The sequence below is a fragment of the Antechinus flavipes genome, chromosome 3, assembly GCF_016432865.1.
Source record: "Antechinus flavipes isolate AdamAnt ecotype Samford, QLD, Australia chromosome 3, AdamAnt_v2, whole genome shotgun sequence".
NCBI lineage: Eukaryota > Metazoa > Chordata > Mammalia > Dasyuromorphia > Dasyuridae > Antechinus > Antechinus flavipes.
In genome coordinates this window covers 228,842,126-228,862,678 of record NC_067400.1, presented here as the reverse complement: position 1 = coordinate 228,862,678, position 20,553 = coordinate 228,842,126, and the positions used below count along the sequence as shown (strand labels likewise).

The window sequence follows — 20,553 nt, the reverse complement described above, 5'->3', positions numbered from 1 at the left end:
TATTTCTATGTGAATCTTATTGGGAGAGAAAAATCATAACAAAAGAGGAAGAACCATGAAAGAAAAGAAAAGTGAACACAGTATCTGTTGATGTGCATCCAGTCTCCATAGTTCTGTGTGTCTTGGTAGGTTTTTCCATTCAAAGTTTATTGGGATTACCTTGGATAACTGAACTGCTGAGAAGAACCAAGTCTAAATTGTGAACTGATCCAACCATTCTGGAGAGCACTTTGGGCTATCAGAATGTGCATACCCTTTGATCCAGCATTATCTCTACTAGGTTTGTACCCCAAAGAGATCTTAAAGGAGGAAAAGGGACTCAACATATGCAAAAATGTTTGTAGTGGCAAGAAATTGGAATCTGAGTGAATGCCCATCAGTTGGAGAATGGCTGAATAAGTTAATGCTATATGAATGTTATGGAGTACTATTGTTCTGTAAGAAAGGATCAGCAGGCTGATTTCAGAGAGACCTGGAGACTTACATGAACTGATGCTAAGTGAAATGAGTAGAACCAGGAAATCATTGTATACAACAACAGCAAAATTATATGATGATAAATTCAGATGAACATGGCACTTCTCAACAATGAGACCAATTCAGACCAGTTTCAATAATCTCATCATGAAGAAAACCATCTACACCCAGAGAGATCTGTGGGAATTGTGTGAATTGCAACATAGAATTTTTACTCTTTTTATTGTTGTTTGCTTGTATTTTATATTTTCTCATTTTTTCCCTTTTTGATCTCATTTTTCTTCTTTGCAGCAACATTATTGTATAAATATGTGTGCAATTATTGGATTTAACATATTTTAAAACATATTTAACATATATTGGATTACTTGCTGTCTAGAGGAGGGCTGGGGAAAGGGGGGCGGGAATTGGAACACAAGGTTTTGCAAGAGTTAATGTTGAAAAATTATCCATGCATATTTTTTTAAAATAAAAAGGTTTAATAAAAAAAGAATTCAGTCTATCATAGTTGATCATCACATAATCTTTCTGTGTACATTGTTTTCCTGGTTCTTCTTTTTTTATTCAATATCAGTTCATGTAAATCCTTCAAGGACTTAATATCCCAGTTTTCCCACATCCCCTCCAATATTTGTCATTATCTTTTCCTTTAACCAATCTGAGAGGTGTGAAGTGTTACCGCAGAAGTCAACCTTCTTTTGATCAAACCTTTTATCAGTGCTACACATAAATTGTTAAGTATAATTCCAGATCCTGTCTTTTTCACCTAATGAAGTTGGGTTAGCCTCTTTGCCCCTATGTAGTAACAACACATTGTGGTCAAGTGCATTTAGAGGAGCATGGCACAGTCAATAAGGCACTGGATTTAGAGTTAGGAAGTACTAGTTCCAATATTATCTCAGATGCCTACTAGTTGTATAAATAAAGGCAAGCTGCTTAACTCTTCTAAGTTTTAGTTTCTACATCTGTAAAATGAAGTACTTGGATGAGAACTTCCAAAGTCCCTTCTAGCTCTAAAGTTATTTTTCATTCAATTCCATTTATGAATAACACTTGTACATAGGTAATTCATTTTTCATATTAGAAACATACACAGTTGGTATCATGTGATTTAGTGAGAAAACTACTTGCATTAGAGCAGGAAAATTTATGTTTGCCACTTACATTGTGTAACCATGAACAAATCATTTAAATTGCTCAGCCTGTTTCTTCAGTTATTATTGAGTCATTTTTAGTGTGTTCAATTTTCTGTGATCCCACTTGGAGTGGCAAAGATACTGGAGCAATTTGCCATTTCTTTCTCCAGTTCATCTTCCATATGAAGAAGTGAGTCAAATAGGATTACATTCTTTCCCTGGGGTCTCACAATTAGGAAGTGTTTGAGGTCATATTTGAAGTCATGTAGAAGAGGCTGATTCCAAGCCCAGTGATCTAGAAATGGAAGGGGCTTAAGAAGCCATTTGGTCTACCCCCTCTCATTTTACACATGAGGAAGCTAAGATACAGGGAAGTTAAATGAGTTGTTGAAGGTCACCCAGGGAGTATATGTGGGATTTGAACCCAAATTCTGTGACTCCATGCAAGTAGATTTTTTGATTCTGCTTCCCATGAGGGCTGTCATGATAATTGAATGATCTGGTATAGTTAGGAAATCATTTTGTAAACTGGAACATCCTTTAGATATGAGGTGGTGATTGTTGCTCCTTTTTTTAATCTCTTAGAATTCTATATTGATTCCTTTACTTTGGATCACTTTTTATGTTGTTGTTTTATTTCTTTTTTTTTCCTTCCTGCTAACTTAGTAAGACCTACTATTCAAGGTGGGAAATGACTAACTCTATAAGGGTTATTTAGATGATAATGAGTGTTAAATGTGGAATTGGGAAGACCTGACTCCATATCTTGCCTCTGACATTAGCTGATTGATCATGGGTAAATAACTTAATCATTTTAAGCCTCAACTTCTTCATCTGCAAAATTGGAACAAGCATACCCATAGCATCTGACTAATCAGGTTTGTTGTGAAATTCAAGTGAGATAATTATGCAACTTTAAAGATGCTAAATAAACATCACTCCTTAATAATATCATATTTTCCTTCATTTTAAGTGTCCTGGAAGTAACATATAATCAGTATCTGTTGTGATATGGGAGCCACTTGCCAGTGGTTGCTGAGGTTTAACTTAGACCTGTAGAATGAATCTTTTCATGGGAGAGGATGATGATGATACAAGGAGAGTGAGAGGCAGTTGTGTTCTCTGACCTCCCTCCTCTTCCCTCCAGTTTATTTTATTCCCAATCCACAAGGAACATCTGTGTTAGTAAAGGCTTCTTTGCAACTCCTTCAAGTGTTATGATTCGCAGCTGTGGAGGCTCTCGCAGAATTGACCTGCCCATTCACTTAGGCATAGTCCTTAACAAGTTTCCATTTTCATTATACATACTAAATATAATCAGAAATAAGCAAGTAAGGGTAAAAATTATCAACAGATATTCATTGAATATCTTTGAAGTATATATTCAATGAATATCTGTTGATTGGTTGAATTCTCTTGCTATATCTCCAGTATAGTTGTCACAGGTTTATTCGCAAAAACTTTTGAGGAAGTGTTTAAATTTCTTGTGAAATTACCCCAATTGTTGTTTGAAAAATTATTTTTTTCAGTAATATAGAAAGCAAGCATACATTGCATTTTTCCTATCAATATTTTAAACCAACTTTATTTTTCATTATAACTTTTTATTTACAAGATATATGCATAGGTAATTTTTCAGCATTGACAGTTGCAAATCCTTTTGCTCCAACTTTTTCCCTCTTTCCCCCCACCCCTTTCCCCAGATGGCAGGTTGACCAATACATGTTAAATATGTTAAAGTATAAGTTTAACCAACTTTTAAAACTGAAAATATGCATGTCTGGAATTATACTTTTTAAGTGGGGGATGTATGATTCGAGAACAGATGCCTGAATTTCATAAAATGAACAAAATGTGGATGGATGGTAGGAAGAAGTGATGAAGACCTTGGATTATTTGCCAACTGGATAATGAATGCATAGATAATTTTCTGGAAACAATACTAATTATTTTTCCTAAAACTAAAGGTCTTTACCTCAGTGCAGATCCTATTCTTATGCCATTCTGATCTCCCCATCATTTTCTCACTGTGCCTTTTCCTTTTCTCTAATCTCCATTCTTTGTTTCTCTGAAGCCCTGCATCATCATTTCCTCCTCTCTATTCCAGTGGCCATTTAAAAAAAATGTGTTAGATCTTCCTCTAACTTTGAGATAACAGAACTTTAATAACTTTCTTATATATGATGCATAGCTTGAAAGAAATGTTTCTCATTTTATGGGTAGATAGATAATTTTGAGGGGGAAAAAGAAAGTGAGTTGGTTTTACTTATAGAGAATATCTTTGGCTATCAGAACCAGAATCCTTCTCATCTGTCATTTGTCTGTCAGTTTGGGGGGTTGTTTTATGTATCAAACTTCTCAGAATTCCTATTATAGAAACCTGGGTTCAGAAATTCTCATGGTCCAATAAATTAATTGGATGAATGACTTCCTATCTGGGTCAATGGAAAGGAAAATATTATAGGCATTCTCATGGCACTAATTTGTGAAGATGTTAGTTCTCACAATAAAACCTTTTGATTTCTTATTTTTTATATCAAACATTAAACCTTACTTAAGAATTATATTGAAAGTAATTTTTATGAAAGTATAACTTTATTGTTGTTAGCAAATGATACAGAATGATTTTAGGGGAAAAAGACAGTTAAGAAAAAATAAATGAACACGGTCTGTTCATGGTACTCTTATTTCATGTGCTCTGCTAAACCACCATGTAGTTTTCTTATCAAGATAGTAATATTCCAGTGTATGTCATTTCTTTTATCTAGGCATTTTCTGCTCAACTGATAAAACTTTCAGGTGCAAAATTACCAATGTGGATTTTTGAAATGGCCTTCTTTTAAATGACATTTTTTGAAGAAGAAAGTTTCATGTATAGCAAATTAGTCAGATATTTCCACGAAAGCAAACACACAGTCATGTGCTTTGTCCCTCTCCTCCACCTCCCTTGCTGGAGATCAGGGGAAGCAGCAGGGAGTTGTTTAAGTGTTGGCCCATTGATTTTTATGCCAGACTTTCCCCTTTCCTCTTCCAACTGCTTAAGGAAAGGTCAGTAGTGCATTAGTTTTCCACCAGCAAGAATTTTATTTTTCTTTGATAACAGTCAAAGCAGGGAGTTAAAAAAAAAAAGCACACTAATTCATTTTTGCTTTTTTATTTTTGTGAAGGACTGTTCATAGTTCAGTGGAATATTTCTACTGAGAAGTGTTTTGCCATGGGAGCTTTTTGACTTTGATTCTAGTAGAAAAAATAATAAGCTACAGAAACATTGATTAAGTATACGGCATTTCCACAGATGAGAGTTAAACAGGGCATGGGAATTAATGCTGCTTTTATACTAAGCTAATATGACATATCACTTCTTGGAACAATTTAATAGATACTTATAAATAGCTTAAAAAATCAGAATTGTGATTATATTGTATAGGATGCTTCTGGTGAGGAACTTCTTCTACCAGTGTAAATCTGCACCATCCCTACATCTTGTATGCTTTGAAAGTTACTTTGAAAAACTGAGAGTTAACTGGTCAAATGATCAGTTTGTGTCAGAAGCAGGATTTGAATCAAGGTCTCTGTCTCAGGAACTGGTTCTCCATCCACTACACCATGTTGCTTCTCACTAAATGATTGATCAAGTATGAAATATACCTAGATAGCACCACCAAGATATACTAAAGTATTCAGTTGGTAATTGAACTCATATTCCTTTGAAAATTTTCTGACATTATGTATTTGCTCTATTTTTATTATAGATCTGAAACCCCCTCCAAGTAGTGATAGACTTAAAAACATTTTTAAAAAAACAAATGGATATTTGTTGAAAAGATTTAGGATGAACAGAAGTACAAAATTTCTTTCAACATTTGGGGACATGCTTTCCCCTATATCAATTAGTCCCTGGAGAGAATGGAAATCTGATTTAAAAAGTCTCTATGAATAATATGGTTATTTTTTCATGTGGCAAGACTGGTCGGTCTTTTTATTTTGTTGTTATAATGTTATCATTGTTATAATGTTAATTTCATTACCTCTTGCCTGTCTTTTGATCCACTTATATTCTGGGTACAGCAGGGTGTTCAGGGCTTTGCTGTCTGCACTATCTGATATGGCTATAAATTGTTATGTCTCTTACTTTACATTAGACCTTCCAAAGTTCACATCTTAGTACAGGAGACATTTGTCAGTAAGAAAAAATAGAGAGAAGAGATTGAAGCAATAGCAGGACATGAGTTTACAGGTCTCATGCATCTGAGTAGGTAGGTAAGGAGTTAAAATTGCAAGGCTTTTCTTTCCATCTGTAAGCTAACCCCACTTAAATACATTGTCAGGTAGGAAAAAATTCTGAGAAGACTTTGATCATAATGATTATATTCTGGAGAATCCTTGCCAGGCACATAGTAGATATTTTGTAAATGTTAGTTGACTGACTTCCTGAATTTAGGTAGGCTGATCCATTAAAAAGAGGCACATAGTTGCCATACACTATATCTTTTCAGCTTTGTAGGTCATCCTGTGAATAAAGAATGAATTTGGGAATGAATAAAAAAATTATTTGCTTACTATGTGTTGGGTATTATGCTAAATACCTGAGATAAAAATATAAAAAGCAAAATAGTATCTGACCTCAAAGAGCTTGTATTCTAATGGGAAAATACAATAGAAATAGATGAATGGTGGCCACAGAGGAATATTTTAGTTTGGGAAGTTACAGAGATGGTCTGTAATAGCTTCACCCCCCTCAGTAAATTCAAATGGCTCGCTTTCACTTCCAAGATCAAATATAAAATCTTCTTTGTACTGTTCAAAGTCCTTTATAGCCTTTTCGTCCAGCCCCGCCTTCCATCCCTTTTTCATTCTTCTTACACCCCTCCTATTATACTCTGTGATCCAGTGACACTGACCTCCTCGCTATTCTAGGCATATTTTCAGTGGCCATTCTGAACAAATCTTGTACATATCCTCCCATCAATTAGACATGGTGAGTTTACTTGAAAAGGGAGAGACAAAAACAGAAATTTAAAATTTCGGTTCTGATTTCCCTGTTCAAACAATTTTTGTGGATTTTCAAGTAACTGTGGAATTGAAAAGTCCCCTGGAGATCATTTTACTTAGCTTTCTCATTTTACAGAAGAGGAAACAGTCCCAAGAAGGTCGAGTCATTTTTCTTGTAAAGTGTTATTAATTTTTATTGCATGTCACTCAGGTGCAAAAGTGCTGGGGACATGAATGCAAAACTGAACTACTAACAAATGCAATCATTTTAAGGTGGTGAGGGTCATTTGAATATTCTTTTACCTGTTAATTGGGCAGGTTGAAAGGAGCAGTGTGTGTGTATGTGTGTGTGTGTAAGTGTAATGCAACATTTTAGAAATTCATGGTAAATATTTTGAGCATATGTTTCCTTAAACTATGTGTTGGTAAAATGCCAACATCTTAATTTTCATTTTACATGTAAATACCCCGTTTTAAAGTATATATATTTTTATTGTTAGAATGCGTTGTATGCTGATAAAGTAAATTTTTTTAGTGAAATTTTTTGTTAAATGTCACTATAATATTTCATAGATATAATTCAATGGGATTCAAAAATTTAAAATAATGAACTCTTAAATTGAATGTGATTTTGCAGTTTTAGAGCATTATAAATGTTCATGACCTATAAAAAATAAATTTGGGATAGTGGTCTTAATTTTGAAGTTTCACTTGAAGTAGCAATGTACCAAGGCAAGTATGATAGAATTATGACATACTCGTGGAATTTCAGAACTAAAGGGGACCTAAGCCAACCTCCTTATTTTTAAATATAAGGGCACTGAAATCCATACTGATGAAGGAACTGTCCAAGATCCCATAGCTAACCGACACTAGAGCCAATATTAGACTCGTTTTCCTTATCTCTTAGTAGTTATTCCCTCAGTTCAGTGTTTTGTTGTTGTTGTTTTGCTTACGGATCTCATTCAATACATTTTTGCTAAATATTGACTACATCAAGACACTGTCAGGCTCTATGGGGCATTAACAAAACGGATAAAAACACATTAGTGGAGTTGGAGTCAAAATACCTAAGTTTTTCACTTCTTTTCTTTGTTTTTGATATTTGAAATAGAAGTGGTCTAGCCTATTGGTAGTTGAAAACAGTTGTGCCACTTCCAATGAAATTCTCTTAATTTCTTTTAGGTGGTTGTGATGCTGTCAACTGTTGAAGGGGGAACATGGGATTCTGAACTCAGGACTTGGCAAATACAGTAAGTGAACAAGAAATTTTGTTTTGAACTTCTCTCCATTAAAAAAGTCTTATTAATGCCTTTTTTATGTCAACAAATTTCAAATATATCCTCCTTCATCCCATACCTAATTAGCCTTTTCTTATAACAAAGGCAAAAAAAATTAAGCAAATCAACTGGTACATTGACTATTCTTTTGAAACATTGGTATCTAAAGTATTTGTATTATTGGAGGGGTAATGTCATTTTTATGCTTATAACTTAATAGAAATAATTCTATTTGAAAAAAAATTGTTAGTGCTAAATACTTTTTTTTCTGACTTAATGGATTTGTGAGACCACTTGATCTATTCTGATATGATTTTTTAAAAATGTTTAAAAGACAAACATTACTCTTCTAGAGTGTTTTGAAACATGCCTGAAATGTAATGTGTTGTCTTTGTATGAGGTACTTCATTATGTGTGCCCCAGTGGTGAAGTTTCCTGAGGGCGAATTTAATTAAAATGTGGAATAACCTTCTTGGGAAAGTAGAAGGATCTAGTTATTTAACATAACCTGGAAGAAAGCACAATGAAGAAACCATTTTGTGGGGACAGGGAGTAAATTTTGTATACAGGAAAAAGAAGAATGGGATTCACCCATAAAATTCAGGTTTGATTTAAAAAAAAAAATCTTTGAATGGTTAACACATGCTATTGAATGTCTAGGATCTGCAGGTTTTATTCCAAAAGCAATGTTTGTACAGAGCTCTTTATGAATCTAATTTTTTTTAACCACAAGGAAGTGTTCCATGTTTTTATCTGTAATTATATACAATTTTTTCTGAATTCTTCTAAAATTTTAATATCTAGGTTAAGTAATATCCAATATATATAGACACATGTACATATATGTATTATGTCTATTTTATGCTGTTCACTACATGCTTATGTAGTCCTTTTTGGCCAGCTCTGAAATTGCATCCCACAAAGGATTAAAATTCAGTCACTGTTCTGAGCACATGGTGTCAACTGTGACCTGGGTGTGCGCCAATTAGTTACAGCACCTGCGCCTAATTATGGAGTCTTGTTGAAGCAGCCCTGGAAAATGGAGGAGGAGTTGCCTTTCAGCTGTGGCCATACATATGTGACTGCAAAACTGCCCTGCCAAACTTCTGCTCCTTCTTTTGACTGACAAGAAAACTATAAATGAGATTCTAGCTAGCTGGCTACAACTACAGGACAGAAGGGGAAGTAATTTGGGTATGAGAGAAGAAAAGCAAAAAGAAAATGTAAAAAAAAAAAACACCCTAAAAACCACACACACACACACACACACACACACACACACACACGCACACGCACTGCATAGCCATGACAATACTATGATGTCCTTCAATCTAAGATCTTTTGATATAGATTGTTTACTCCAGAAGGAAAAACTTTCAATAGGCGTGAAGAATGGGGGCAGTGGAAGCCCATGCTGATTAGGGTTTAGTAAGATCTAGCAGTTAGAATACTAGATTTTGAGTGAGGAAAACTTGGGTTCATAGTCTGCCTCTGAAACTTCCTTAAGTCTGTAATTATGAGCAAGTCATCTAAATCTCTGAATCTTAATTTTTATTAATAAAATAATAATATCTGTCATATCTATCTCACAGGGCTGTTTTAAGGCTCAAACTAGATAAAATGCATATAAAGCTCATCATGACCACTACGAACTGTATAGATGCCATTTATCATTATGATTATAATTATCTTTATTAGTTCTTTTGAGCCTCTGATATTTTTTGGTTGTGTTATTCTTAATAAGCTTCTTGAAGGCAAGGCTTTCTTTTGCTTCATTTTGGATCCTCAGTACTTAGATAAGTCCCTGGCACATAGTAGGTGCTTAATAAATGTTTATTGATTGAAATATTTACTGATTCAAGTCGTATTCACTTGAAATTCACTTGAACTGCTGTATTACACAGAAGGTGGTGCTCAAGTCTGACTTGGAAATATGAGATTTAAGTTAGAGAGACATAATATCCCACTGGGGAGATATATGCCAATTACCCTAAGTTGGGTCAATGGAAATACAATTCCTAAAGGGAGCTAGGTGTTTTGGCTTCTAGGGAAAAAAGTATAGGCTAGGTTTTGTCTATTTGTTTATTACAGGTCCCCTAAAGTTGTAGGGATTAAGCATTCCCTAGAGCAATTACTTTAGAGAAAAACAAGGGGAGAGAGCAAATAAATCAGATGGAGCTTTTATGTTTCCTTTATTTATTGTTTTAAGACATCTTCTTGCATTTGGCTTCAACACAGGTTAGTGATCAAGATCCTTCTAGGAGACTGAACCAATTCCAATGAACAAATATATTTTTTAAAAATCTCAAATGTTTTGTTTAGAAAACATAAAAATTTGAAATTTCTTTAGGTGTTCTCTCAATCACTGAATAGTCACCTCTCTGTAGATATTGCCTTTTACTAAGCCGCATAGTGCCTGATCAAGTATAAAAATCCTGATATTACTTCTTGAGATGTTTTTTACCTTTATGGTGTTTTATTCCAGTGATGGAGTTAGAGATAGTAGATAATGAAGTAGTTTAATTTTTTTCTGGTTTTTCCCTGACTCTTCATATATTTTAGACAACTGTGAGGTTGGATTGTAAAAGTAATGAAGCTATAGGAGTTATATAATTATAATTACAAAATTGCTCTTTCAGAAGTAAAGGCAGACCCAAATAATTAGAGATATACATTAACTGTTCATGGTTAGGTTGTGCCAATATAATAATGACAGTACTTCCTAAAAGTAATGAAGATAGCTTTTATAAAACCAATCAGAAAATACATTTTTAAATAGGAGCTGTTCTTAAGAGCTGTCTCCTTGGGAGGTTGTGAACTTTTTCCAACCATTGCTTACAACCTTTTGGAAAGCCTCTTTGGGAATTACTGTCAGAGTCAATTTACAAGTTACAGAAGCAAATATCTTTCATTACTTTAGTTCCATTTCTGGCCCAGGCAAGTCAGAGCAACCTGATTGTCCATATTGATTTCTTGATTCCAAATGAATTTTGACTTTTTAAAAAAAAAATGAAATGTTCCTTTTTGTCATCACTGTTGCTTTCAAATGCTTTCCCCCACCCCCATCAGCTAAAGGTTCCTACATTATAACAATAAATCCAATCAAACAAAGCATGTCAACTCATTGGCCATACCTGAAGATGTAGGAACTTTGAACTCTTGAAAAATAAATTTTATTTAATCCCAAATGACCAAGATTTGTCCTCATTGAAGATGTTCAGAAGAATTTGCTAAAAGGCTTCTGAACTTCTCAATATTACCATTCCGGGAAGGAAAGATCAGAAGAATCAGTTGTCCTAAGACAGTTTTTTTTCCACTCCTCTGATTTGAAAGTCTAGATACAGGGGTCCTCAAACTATATCTGGCCCACGGGTCAGATGTGGCAGCTGAGGACAATTATCCCCCTCACCCAGGCTATGAAGTTTCTTTATTTAAAGGTCCACAAAACAAAGTTTTTATTTTTACTATAGTCCGGCCCTCCAACAGTCTGAGGGACAGTGAAGTGGTCCCCTATTTAAAAAGTTTGAGGACTCCTGGAGAACACACCTTCCTTCCTACAATTTCCTTAGATGTGTCTTCTCTTAGAATGTAAGCTCCTTCAGAAATTACTCTTTCTTTTTGTATCCTCAGAGTGCAGTATAGTACCTAGCATACTCCATACTTAGTAAATGCTTTTTTCATTCATTCGTTCCCACAGAGGAAATCTAGAATTGTTCTGATTACAGGTACCATCATCAAAGTATTTTCCCAAGATGATTGCTTTGAAGGAGACAGCATTTATTTGTATTTATAAATTCTGATATGTTTACTTAAAAATATATAGTCATCACCCACACCATTTATTCTTAATCTTTCAGTGTTTGTTTCTATTGCTTAAAATAGGATAATACTGAGACACCTACCTGCACACCCTAGGTGTACTTTTTAAAAATGATTAATGGGTTTGGAGTGGGTAAGAAGTATAATTAAAATGCTAAGTACTAATTTTAGTTTTTAAAGTTTTGTAATCTGATATGTTGGAGAAAGTTGGAATAGGAATTTCTAGATAATGAAACATAATAGTTAATATTAACTGCTCATCATAATTACAATATAGTGTTGTAGAAAAAAATATTGAGTAGGGAGTTAGAGGATCTATGCTGAATCCTGACTCTACCGCTTTCTATGTGTGTGGTCTTGAGCAAGTGACTTCCTTTGTTTTAATTTTAGTCTGTAAAATGTAGGGGTTATACTAGATTATCAAAGTATCTCTTTTAGCTTCAAATCTATAATCTATGAATATTCACTACATAAAAAAATCATCACCACCTATATATATTATTACAGTAACTTCCTAATTGTCTTCTATTGTCCATAGGTCAAGTCATGCCATTTCTTTGCTTAGAAATTGTCTGTAGTTCTGTATTATCCCAACCAGAAAAAAAAAAAACTCTTCAAACTCTTGTGCCTGACATTTAAGGCTCCTCTTTCCTGCCCAAAAATTTGGTGCTTCTTTGCCTTTCTAGCTATATCCCATTTCATTTTGATCTACCTATTCTTGCAGCCAAATTGGATCACTCTCTCATCTCTGAATATATTTTGACTCCCCTGTCTCCCAACTCCATGCCTTTGCTTATGTTTTTATCTGTGTTTGGAATGTCTGCTTTTCTTCATTTAATCAATTCCTATTAAGACTTTAAATTCCAACCTGTATGCTATCCATGAAGCTTTCCCTGAACATCTTTATAACATTTCTTTTGGTGATGAGATTGTTCTTGGGTCTTTGTCTTGCATGATAATGGCAAAGATTACAGTTAACTTTATTTGGGACATATTTCTCCAGTAGACTAAGTTCTACAAAGGCAAGGACCACATGTTATAGAGACATTGTTTCTTTCCTCAGTGTGTAGCATGGTATTATGCACACAGTAGATAAATAAGTGTTTGTTAATTTATGTTTAATAAGTTTAATAGTTTTCAGATTTATTGACACTTTATTCTTGATTTATACATTGCAAAGGCCTGTTTTCAAGAAGGGGAAAAAATCTATATGAAAAAGCAATCAATTGTCAGGAGTTTAAAAGGAACAGTATGAAGATCAAACAAAGAAGGATATAGTGCTTTAGTGTTGGAGAGAGTGCATATTTTTCATTTCCCTTCAGGTCTCAGAGTCCTTAACATGTATCATAATATTCTCCAGTGAATGCATTCACACTAAGATGAAGGCAGATTTGTGTTAAGCCTTTGTTAAATGCAAGGCCTTTCCCCTTATGCTTTGTGAAATACTGCAATGCAACCCTTGTGCTTCCTTGCTTTCAGAGCCACAGTCTTCAGCAGTAGATAGGGCTTTCTGGCTGGGGTCAATACCAGCTTTTCCTTATCTTCTCAGCTTTGTATCTGAAAACCATAATACAATATACAATCTTTTAATAGACTGGTAAGTTATGTTGGTTTCTCCTCTTTTTATTGAGTTCATATTTGTGAACTTAAGCAGACCTATCTTGGCTGCCTGAGTCTTTCCAAAATTTTGAATCTGATCAGTCTTACTGGGAGTAAGATCTGATGGTGGCAAATCCAAGAGCAGTGACTAGAAATGGTAAAGAGGAAAATTTTGACTTGATTCTACAAAAAATTCCCCCAAAACTTCTTATCAATTAAAGCTGTCCCAAAATAGGATAAATTGCTTGGGGGGGGATAGTAATTCCACCCTCATTGGAGTTCATTAAGCAAAAGCTAGAATGATTTGTGGGTTATTTTATAGTCGGATATTCTATTCTTTTTAGATATGAATAAGATTAATAAGGCACTGAGGTCTCTTCTAGCACTGCAATTCTATCACTCTCCTAAAAGTGTCAAACTTGTATTTCCTGTGGAATAAGGAAGAAAAGATACAATAAATGTTGAGAGTTGCCATAATGTTGTTAATAATCTGACAAGATCTTAATTACAAAAAGAAATCATCTCTATGATTATTGAAAATTATGTTTCCCATTTCTCAAGTTTGGATCCTTCTCCATTTGGTTGTTTGCAACCAGTGACATCATTAGTCAATAGTATAGGGAGTTGCAAAACTTAAAAAACTGCTTCAGCAGTTGCTGATGTCATCAACTATTCCAATAAGAAACATAGATCCTAGGGGCCCTGTTTTGGAGTTTTGGCAGGTGAAAGCCTTTTGTTTCAACCTGAAAGAAATAAAATGACATGTGTATCTAATTAAGTTGGAATTTACTGTACTTGGGGTAAATCATGGTTTATTACTAACTGGGTCATATCCTTATGCTCTATGCTGATCTGGTAGCTCCCAGTAGACATCACTCCTTCCAGAAATCTGACTTCATACATTTTCTGTTGGCATTTTATTTATTTTTGAACTATTTATGTGCATTTTCCCAAGAATTTTATCTCCTTTAGACTATAGGCTTTTTGGTGGCTAATTTCATTCAAATAGTAAAAAATACTATTGTCATTTTTTTTCTTAAAAGAATCAACCCTACTATTTACTTAGTGTGCCAGAAGGGGTAGACTAGATTAACTCTAAAGTTATCTTTCATCTATAAAATTGTTGGCCCTTTTATTGTATGTGAGAAACATAAGATCATGTTAGGATTATGTTTAATTGATCAGTCAGTAAGAACTCAGTGCCTATTATATCCTAGGCACTGTTTTAGGTACTGAGAATTTAAAAGTATAACTCTCTCAAAGATTTTACATTCTATCAGAAAGGAAAGAAGGAATAATATCTTTGTCTTAGTTAAATGAAAAGTTTCAGTATGACTTTTTCAACAAGATTTTTTTTAAAGACTTTTATGGACAGAGAAAGACGAGAGTGTAGAACTCTAGAACTTGTAAATCTAGAATTGATCAAAATTTATTCTGTTCTGTGCAAGTTGTAGCAATGTTGTTGATGCTTATTTTGTTAAAATATTTAGCAACTGTTTTGTGCCCAATACAATTGCAGATAAGGTCTATGAGGATTATAAGAGAAGTACAGAATATGAGTTACATACATATGTCTTAAGATTAAAAGACAAGAAACAATTAAAGAATAGTTCTTAAATTTCACAAAGTATGGCTTTATCCCAATTCCACAAACATTTAAGTACCGTCTGTGTGCAAGACAGAAATAAGTACCAAAGGATTCAAGAAGAGAGATCATTGTGGTAGAATTTATTGGTTAAAGCTTTATTGAGAAGGTTGGAGTTTTAAATTGGTTTTGTAAAATAGGTTGGATTTGCAGAGTTGAAGGAGAAAAGGGAACACTGTTTTAGGGAGGAAAGAAAATTTGAGCAAATGTGCGGTAGAGTTGGGTATGATTACATGATTTATGCAGAGCTTCATTGACTTTATTGGAAAGAAATATACGTTTTGAAAAGAAGTAGGAGATAAAATTGAAAAAAAGTTGGAACTAATATATGGAAGGTTTTAAACAATTTAGAGATTGGGGAGTTCAGAGGTGATCAGAAAGGCAGTTGGGGCTTTGGGATAAGGGGACAACATGTTGACAGTGATTGTTTAAAAAGATAAATCAAGAAATGATATGTAGATTATGTTGGGGGTAGCAGGTGGGAATACTGGTAACAGGGAGTCCAGATGATAAAACAAAAGATATTTATAACTAGAAGGAGCTTTAGAGATTTTTATAATCTTTCTCCTCATTTTATAGATGAGAAAGTTGATTTACACATATATTAAATGACTTGGATAAGTATTGGCTATTAAAGTAACATGCACATATAAGTCAGTGAAAATCTGTGCTGTAACAGCATCAGTCAAAGAAGATAAAGACTAAAAAAAAATAGTCATTCAATTCAACAAAGAATTTATTAAGCACTTACTATGTTAAAGACACAATGTTGTTGTATATCTTGTTTGATACAATCTCAACCATCAAGTTCCTAAGCAGAGAGTAATACATGTACACACATAAATATTAGTTATGTTAAGAGTTTAATAGAAGTAGTTAAATGATTCAGGTGAAGTACTTTAGGGAAATTGGTAGAGAGAACAATTTCAAGGAGAATCTAAGAAGAATTTCTAGAACATTGAGCAACTGAGATAAACTTGTAAGGAATAAAAAGATTTATTTTGAGAGGTAGAGATAAGGAGGGGGAGCATATTACATATATATATATATATATATATGTATGTATGTATATATTATTTTGAGAGGTAGAGATAAGGAGGGAGAACATATATATATATATATGTATACACACACACATACATACACACACACAAATATAGGAGGCCACTGAATGGTGTTGCTTAAGTGTAATGAATACCTATTTTAGTTACGAAAGGGGAATAATGTGAAATAAGATTGGGAAAGAAGGTTGGAGTTAAATTATTGAGGATTTAAATTGCCATATAGAAGGGTGTACGTTTTGGGAGTTGTGTGAAGAATGGATTGGATGGACATTGAGGGAGAGCCTAGAGACAGTGGGAATAGTTAGGAGTCTCTTACAGTTTGCCACATATAAAGTAACGAGAGCCTGAATCAGGGTGGTGTCAGCATGAGGGGAACAAACAGGATAGACTTGAGAAATTGCAAGGGTTTCTCAATTTAATTTCATGCACTAAAAGTCTGGATGAACATAGAAGATACACTGCAAGAGCAAGCATGACTTGATTAAATTACCAGGAACTGGCTAGAATTTATGATTTTCTAGTAAACTGGCTTATCAATCATATTAATGTGAATGATATGGTGAAAGTAGATAGGACAGGATGGGGAAACTAATTAGATGTTGGTAGTTAGAAGGGAATGCATGGAGCAGGTGTGGGAGAGAGAGAAAGATCAAAGGTAAATGAGGTTTCAAACTCTGATATCTGTCGTGATAGCCAAAATAGATGAATTAAGTAAGAAGGAGAAGGGGCAGAATATGCTTAGTTAGTTTCTGAAATATTTACTTTGAAGTATTGTCAAGGGACATTGAAATGTGGTACTCCAGCTTGATGGGTAGAGTTGGGGTAGTAAATTTGGACTGTCTCTGTTGAGGTGCTAACTGAACCCTTGGAAGATGAGATCACCAGAGGAAGAAAGTGGAGAAAATTAAACAAGGAGCAAGTGAAGATCCAGAAAGAGAAGTCAGATAGAAAGAGAACCAGGAGGAGAGGGAGAAGAGAGCCAAGGGAGGAAAGAGCATGTGGGGAAAATATTATATTGACAGTGTCACATGCTGCAAGAAATGTCATGGAAAATCAGAACTGAAAAAAAAGGTATATCTAACAAGTAGGAAATTACTGTTGATCGTTGAGAGAACTTTCAATACAGTTGAGTGTAAAGACTGAAACTAGGTTACATGGTGAAACTAAACACAGAAAGTATAGGCTATTTTTGCTAAGGATTCAGTATTAAACAGAAAAATAAGGTGATAGCTTAAGGGGATTACAGAGTTAAAGGAAAGAGTGTTTTTTTTTTTTTAAGGAGGGGGGCCTGGCTTTTTCTTCAGGATATTATAGAAGATGGGGTTATTGTAAAGGATAACATTTAAGGAACTCAGCTGACTTTGGGTCCCCTAAGACTAGATGAATTATATTTAAATGTATTGAAAGAATTTGCCATTGTGATTTTAGAAACTCTATTTGTATTCTGTAAATGTCTGTAAAATACTGAAGTGGTAATAGCAGGTTGGAAATGGGCAAGTATTTTCCTAATTAAAAAAAAAAAACCAATAGTATTCTTTTTTAAAGACCAATAATAACTTTTCATCTTTTTGAAATATATGCAAAGAGTTTTCATCATTCAGCCTTGCAAAACCTTGTATTCCAAAATTTTCTCCCTCCAGTCCCTTCTTCCACCTCTCTTAGGTAGCAAGTAATCCAATATAGGTTAAACATGTGCAGTTCTTCTAAACATATTTCCACATTTGTCATGCTGCACAAGAAAAATCAGACCAAAAGGGGAAAAAGAAACATGACAAAGGAAAAAAACCTTTGCAAACAAACAACAACAGCAACAAAAGGTGAAAATACTATGCTTTGATCCACATTCAGTCTCCATAGTTCTTTCTCTGGATGTCGAAGGTTCTTTCCATCACAAGTCTATTGAAAATGCTTTGAATCACCTTATTGTTAAAAAGAACCTAGTCCATCACAGTTGATCATCACATAATTTTCTTGTTGCTATGTACAATGTTATATTGGTTCTGCTCACTTCACTTAGCATCAATTCATGTAACTCTTTTCAGATTTTTCTGAAATCAGCCTTCTAACCATTTCTTATAGAACAACAATATTCTGTTAACATTTATATAACATAACTTATTCATCTATTCTCCAACTGATGGGCAGCCACTCAGTTTCAAATCCCTTGCCCTACAAAAAGAGCTGTTATAAACATTTTTTGCACATGTGGGTCCCTTTGCCTTTTTTTATGATCTCTTTAGGATATAGGCTCAATAGTAGCACTACTGGATCAAAGGATATGTACAGTTTAATAGCTCTTTGGACATAATTCCAAATTGCCCTCCAGAATGATTGAATTGATTCACAACTCCATCAACAATGTATTAATGAACTATATCCTCTCCAACATTTATCATCTTAGCCAATCACCAACAGTATTCTTTAAAGAATCATAGAGAACTAAGTAGGTGATAGCAGATAGAAAGGGGCAAATATTGTCCATATTTTTTAAAAATGGAAGTGTGTAGATTTTGGAATTTGTATATATTGCTGAGAATAATTCTAGTTTGTAGTGAAATTCTAGAACAGATTATTAAACATATAATTTGTTAATTCTTAGGAAATGATTGACAGGATTCATCACCAATAAGTAATGTCAAACTAATATTTCCTTTTTTGTTAAGTTTACTTAGTTTATTATATGAGGGAATTCCATAGGCATAGCTTACTGTTGATAGAATTTTTCATAATTAGAATAGAGAAATATGGGTTGGATACATGTACAATCAGATGGAATCTTTAATGATTGGACTATTTTAGTCAAAAAGTATGAGTTAATGAGTTAGTCAACATAGAGGGAAATCTCTAGTGGCTTGCTGTAGAATTCTGTACTTGTTGCTGTCCTATTTATTATTTTTATTAATAACTTGAATGAGGTGAAGAAGATAAAAGGACTAATCTATTGATGACAGAAAAAGATTTTTAAAAGGCTTAAACAAGCTGGATTAAAATGGCTGAAACTGACAAGATGAAATTTAATAGAAGTAAGTGTAAAGTCTTTCACTCAAGTTATATCAAGGAAACTTTTTTCATCCATACAAATAATAGTCTATTAAGAAGTAAGAGATATAGAGTTGAAGCTTAATAAATGCTTGTTCATAGTTGATAAGGAGTTGTCTGAGGCTGACAGATTAAATTGCTTTCTCATGTTTTCTCACTGTCACAAGTAGAATTTGAACTTGTATCCTCTTGACTCCAATTCCAACAACCTATCCATTATGAAATGATGCTTCTTTCCACTTAGGTTAAAAAAGAAAAAATAATAATTAAACTAGAGGAGTGTCTTAATTGCGTGAAATTACATGTATTTTAAAAAGACTCAAGGATTTTAATTGATGGCTAGTTAGTTATGAATTAACAATATAATGTGGTTGCAAAAAAAAAACCCAAATCCCAAACCCAAAAGCATTATTTTGCTGCATTCATAGAAGCACGGTGTCTAAATAAAGGGAGACTGATTCTTTTGTACTTTTCACTGGCCATCTGGAGGACTGTGTCTGATTCTGGGTGCCTGATTACCTGTAGTGCCTACCTCATAGGATTGTTGTGAGGTTCAAATAAAGCTAGTTAGATAGATCAATCAATTGATCACCTTGTAAATCTTAAAGTGCTATGTATTGTAACTTATAAGTTGAATAATTTTTAAAATATAAAAATGTTTATATTAATAACATTATAAATTATATTATGATGCTATAGAATATAAAACATTATTAAAGCCTGTGAAATAATAAATCCCTTCTCATTGAAAATGAGCATATACACACTTGTTGACTCATCTATCATGGATTTTGTAAAGACTTGAGAAGTTGGACTAGATGACCTTTCAGGTTCTTTTTGACTCCTAACATTCTATAAGGAATCAATAGCTATGGAAACAAGATTGGATGCTTCAGATAAAAAGAGAATTCAAGTAATTACAGTTGACTGTGTTCAAACCCTAAATGTTCGGCTATGATTTTTTTGTGGTTGGTTTTTTCCCCCAGTTTTCTTCTTGTCTTTGAACAATATAAGTTAATGAGTTCATTTGTCTCTGGACCAGCCTTTTCTGTAAGCTGTCCAGATAAATGACTTGGCCAAGTTAACTGACTTTGCCTTTGATCCGACAGGGTGAAATTAAACTGCAGATTTTCAGATAAGTAAATGCTGGGGTTTCCTCTCCTGGAAGGATGTGTAGTGATGAATGATCAACTCTAGTCTTTTCATCTGGTCCTGCAGATGTTTTCAAGGTGGTAATGGCTTTCTGCAACTTCACAGTACACTGACTCTTTGTTCTCTCACTTCCCAAATATTTTCTGTGTCCATCATTTTTGAATGTTGTTACTTGGATTAATTAAAATAGCACATGAAAGTAGGAAGTATGCGGAGGATGTAGGGGGTAGAGAATGGGGTTTGTAAGATCTGCTTTCTGCTTCCTTTTTGAACCCATGAATTCTGTAATCCTATTTGGACGCTTTTAACTTAAAAAGGATTTTTTTTTCCCGAGGAGAAGCTGAAACAAA

General features: G+C 33.9%; 1 protein-coding gene across 1 annotated transcript in view; it reads left to right on the top strand.

Moving 5' to 3' along the window:
• The window catches only part of JADE3 (jade family PHD finger 3), a 162,755-nt gene that overhangs the window by 28,565 nt on the left and 113,637 nt on the right, over nucleotides 1–20,553 (top strand). The window contains exon 2 of the mRNA XM_051984612.1: nucleotides 7,791–7,858. The gene's annotated coding sequence lies outside the window, so the exon portion shown is untranslated. The remainder of the gene's footprint in view (nucleotides 1–7,790; nucleotides 7,859–20,553) is intronic.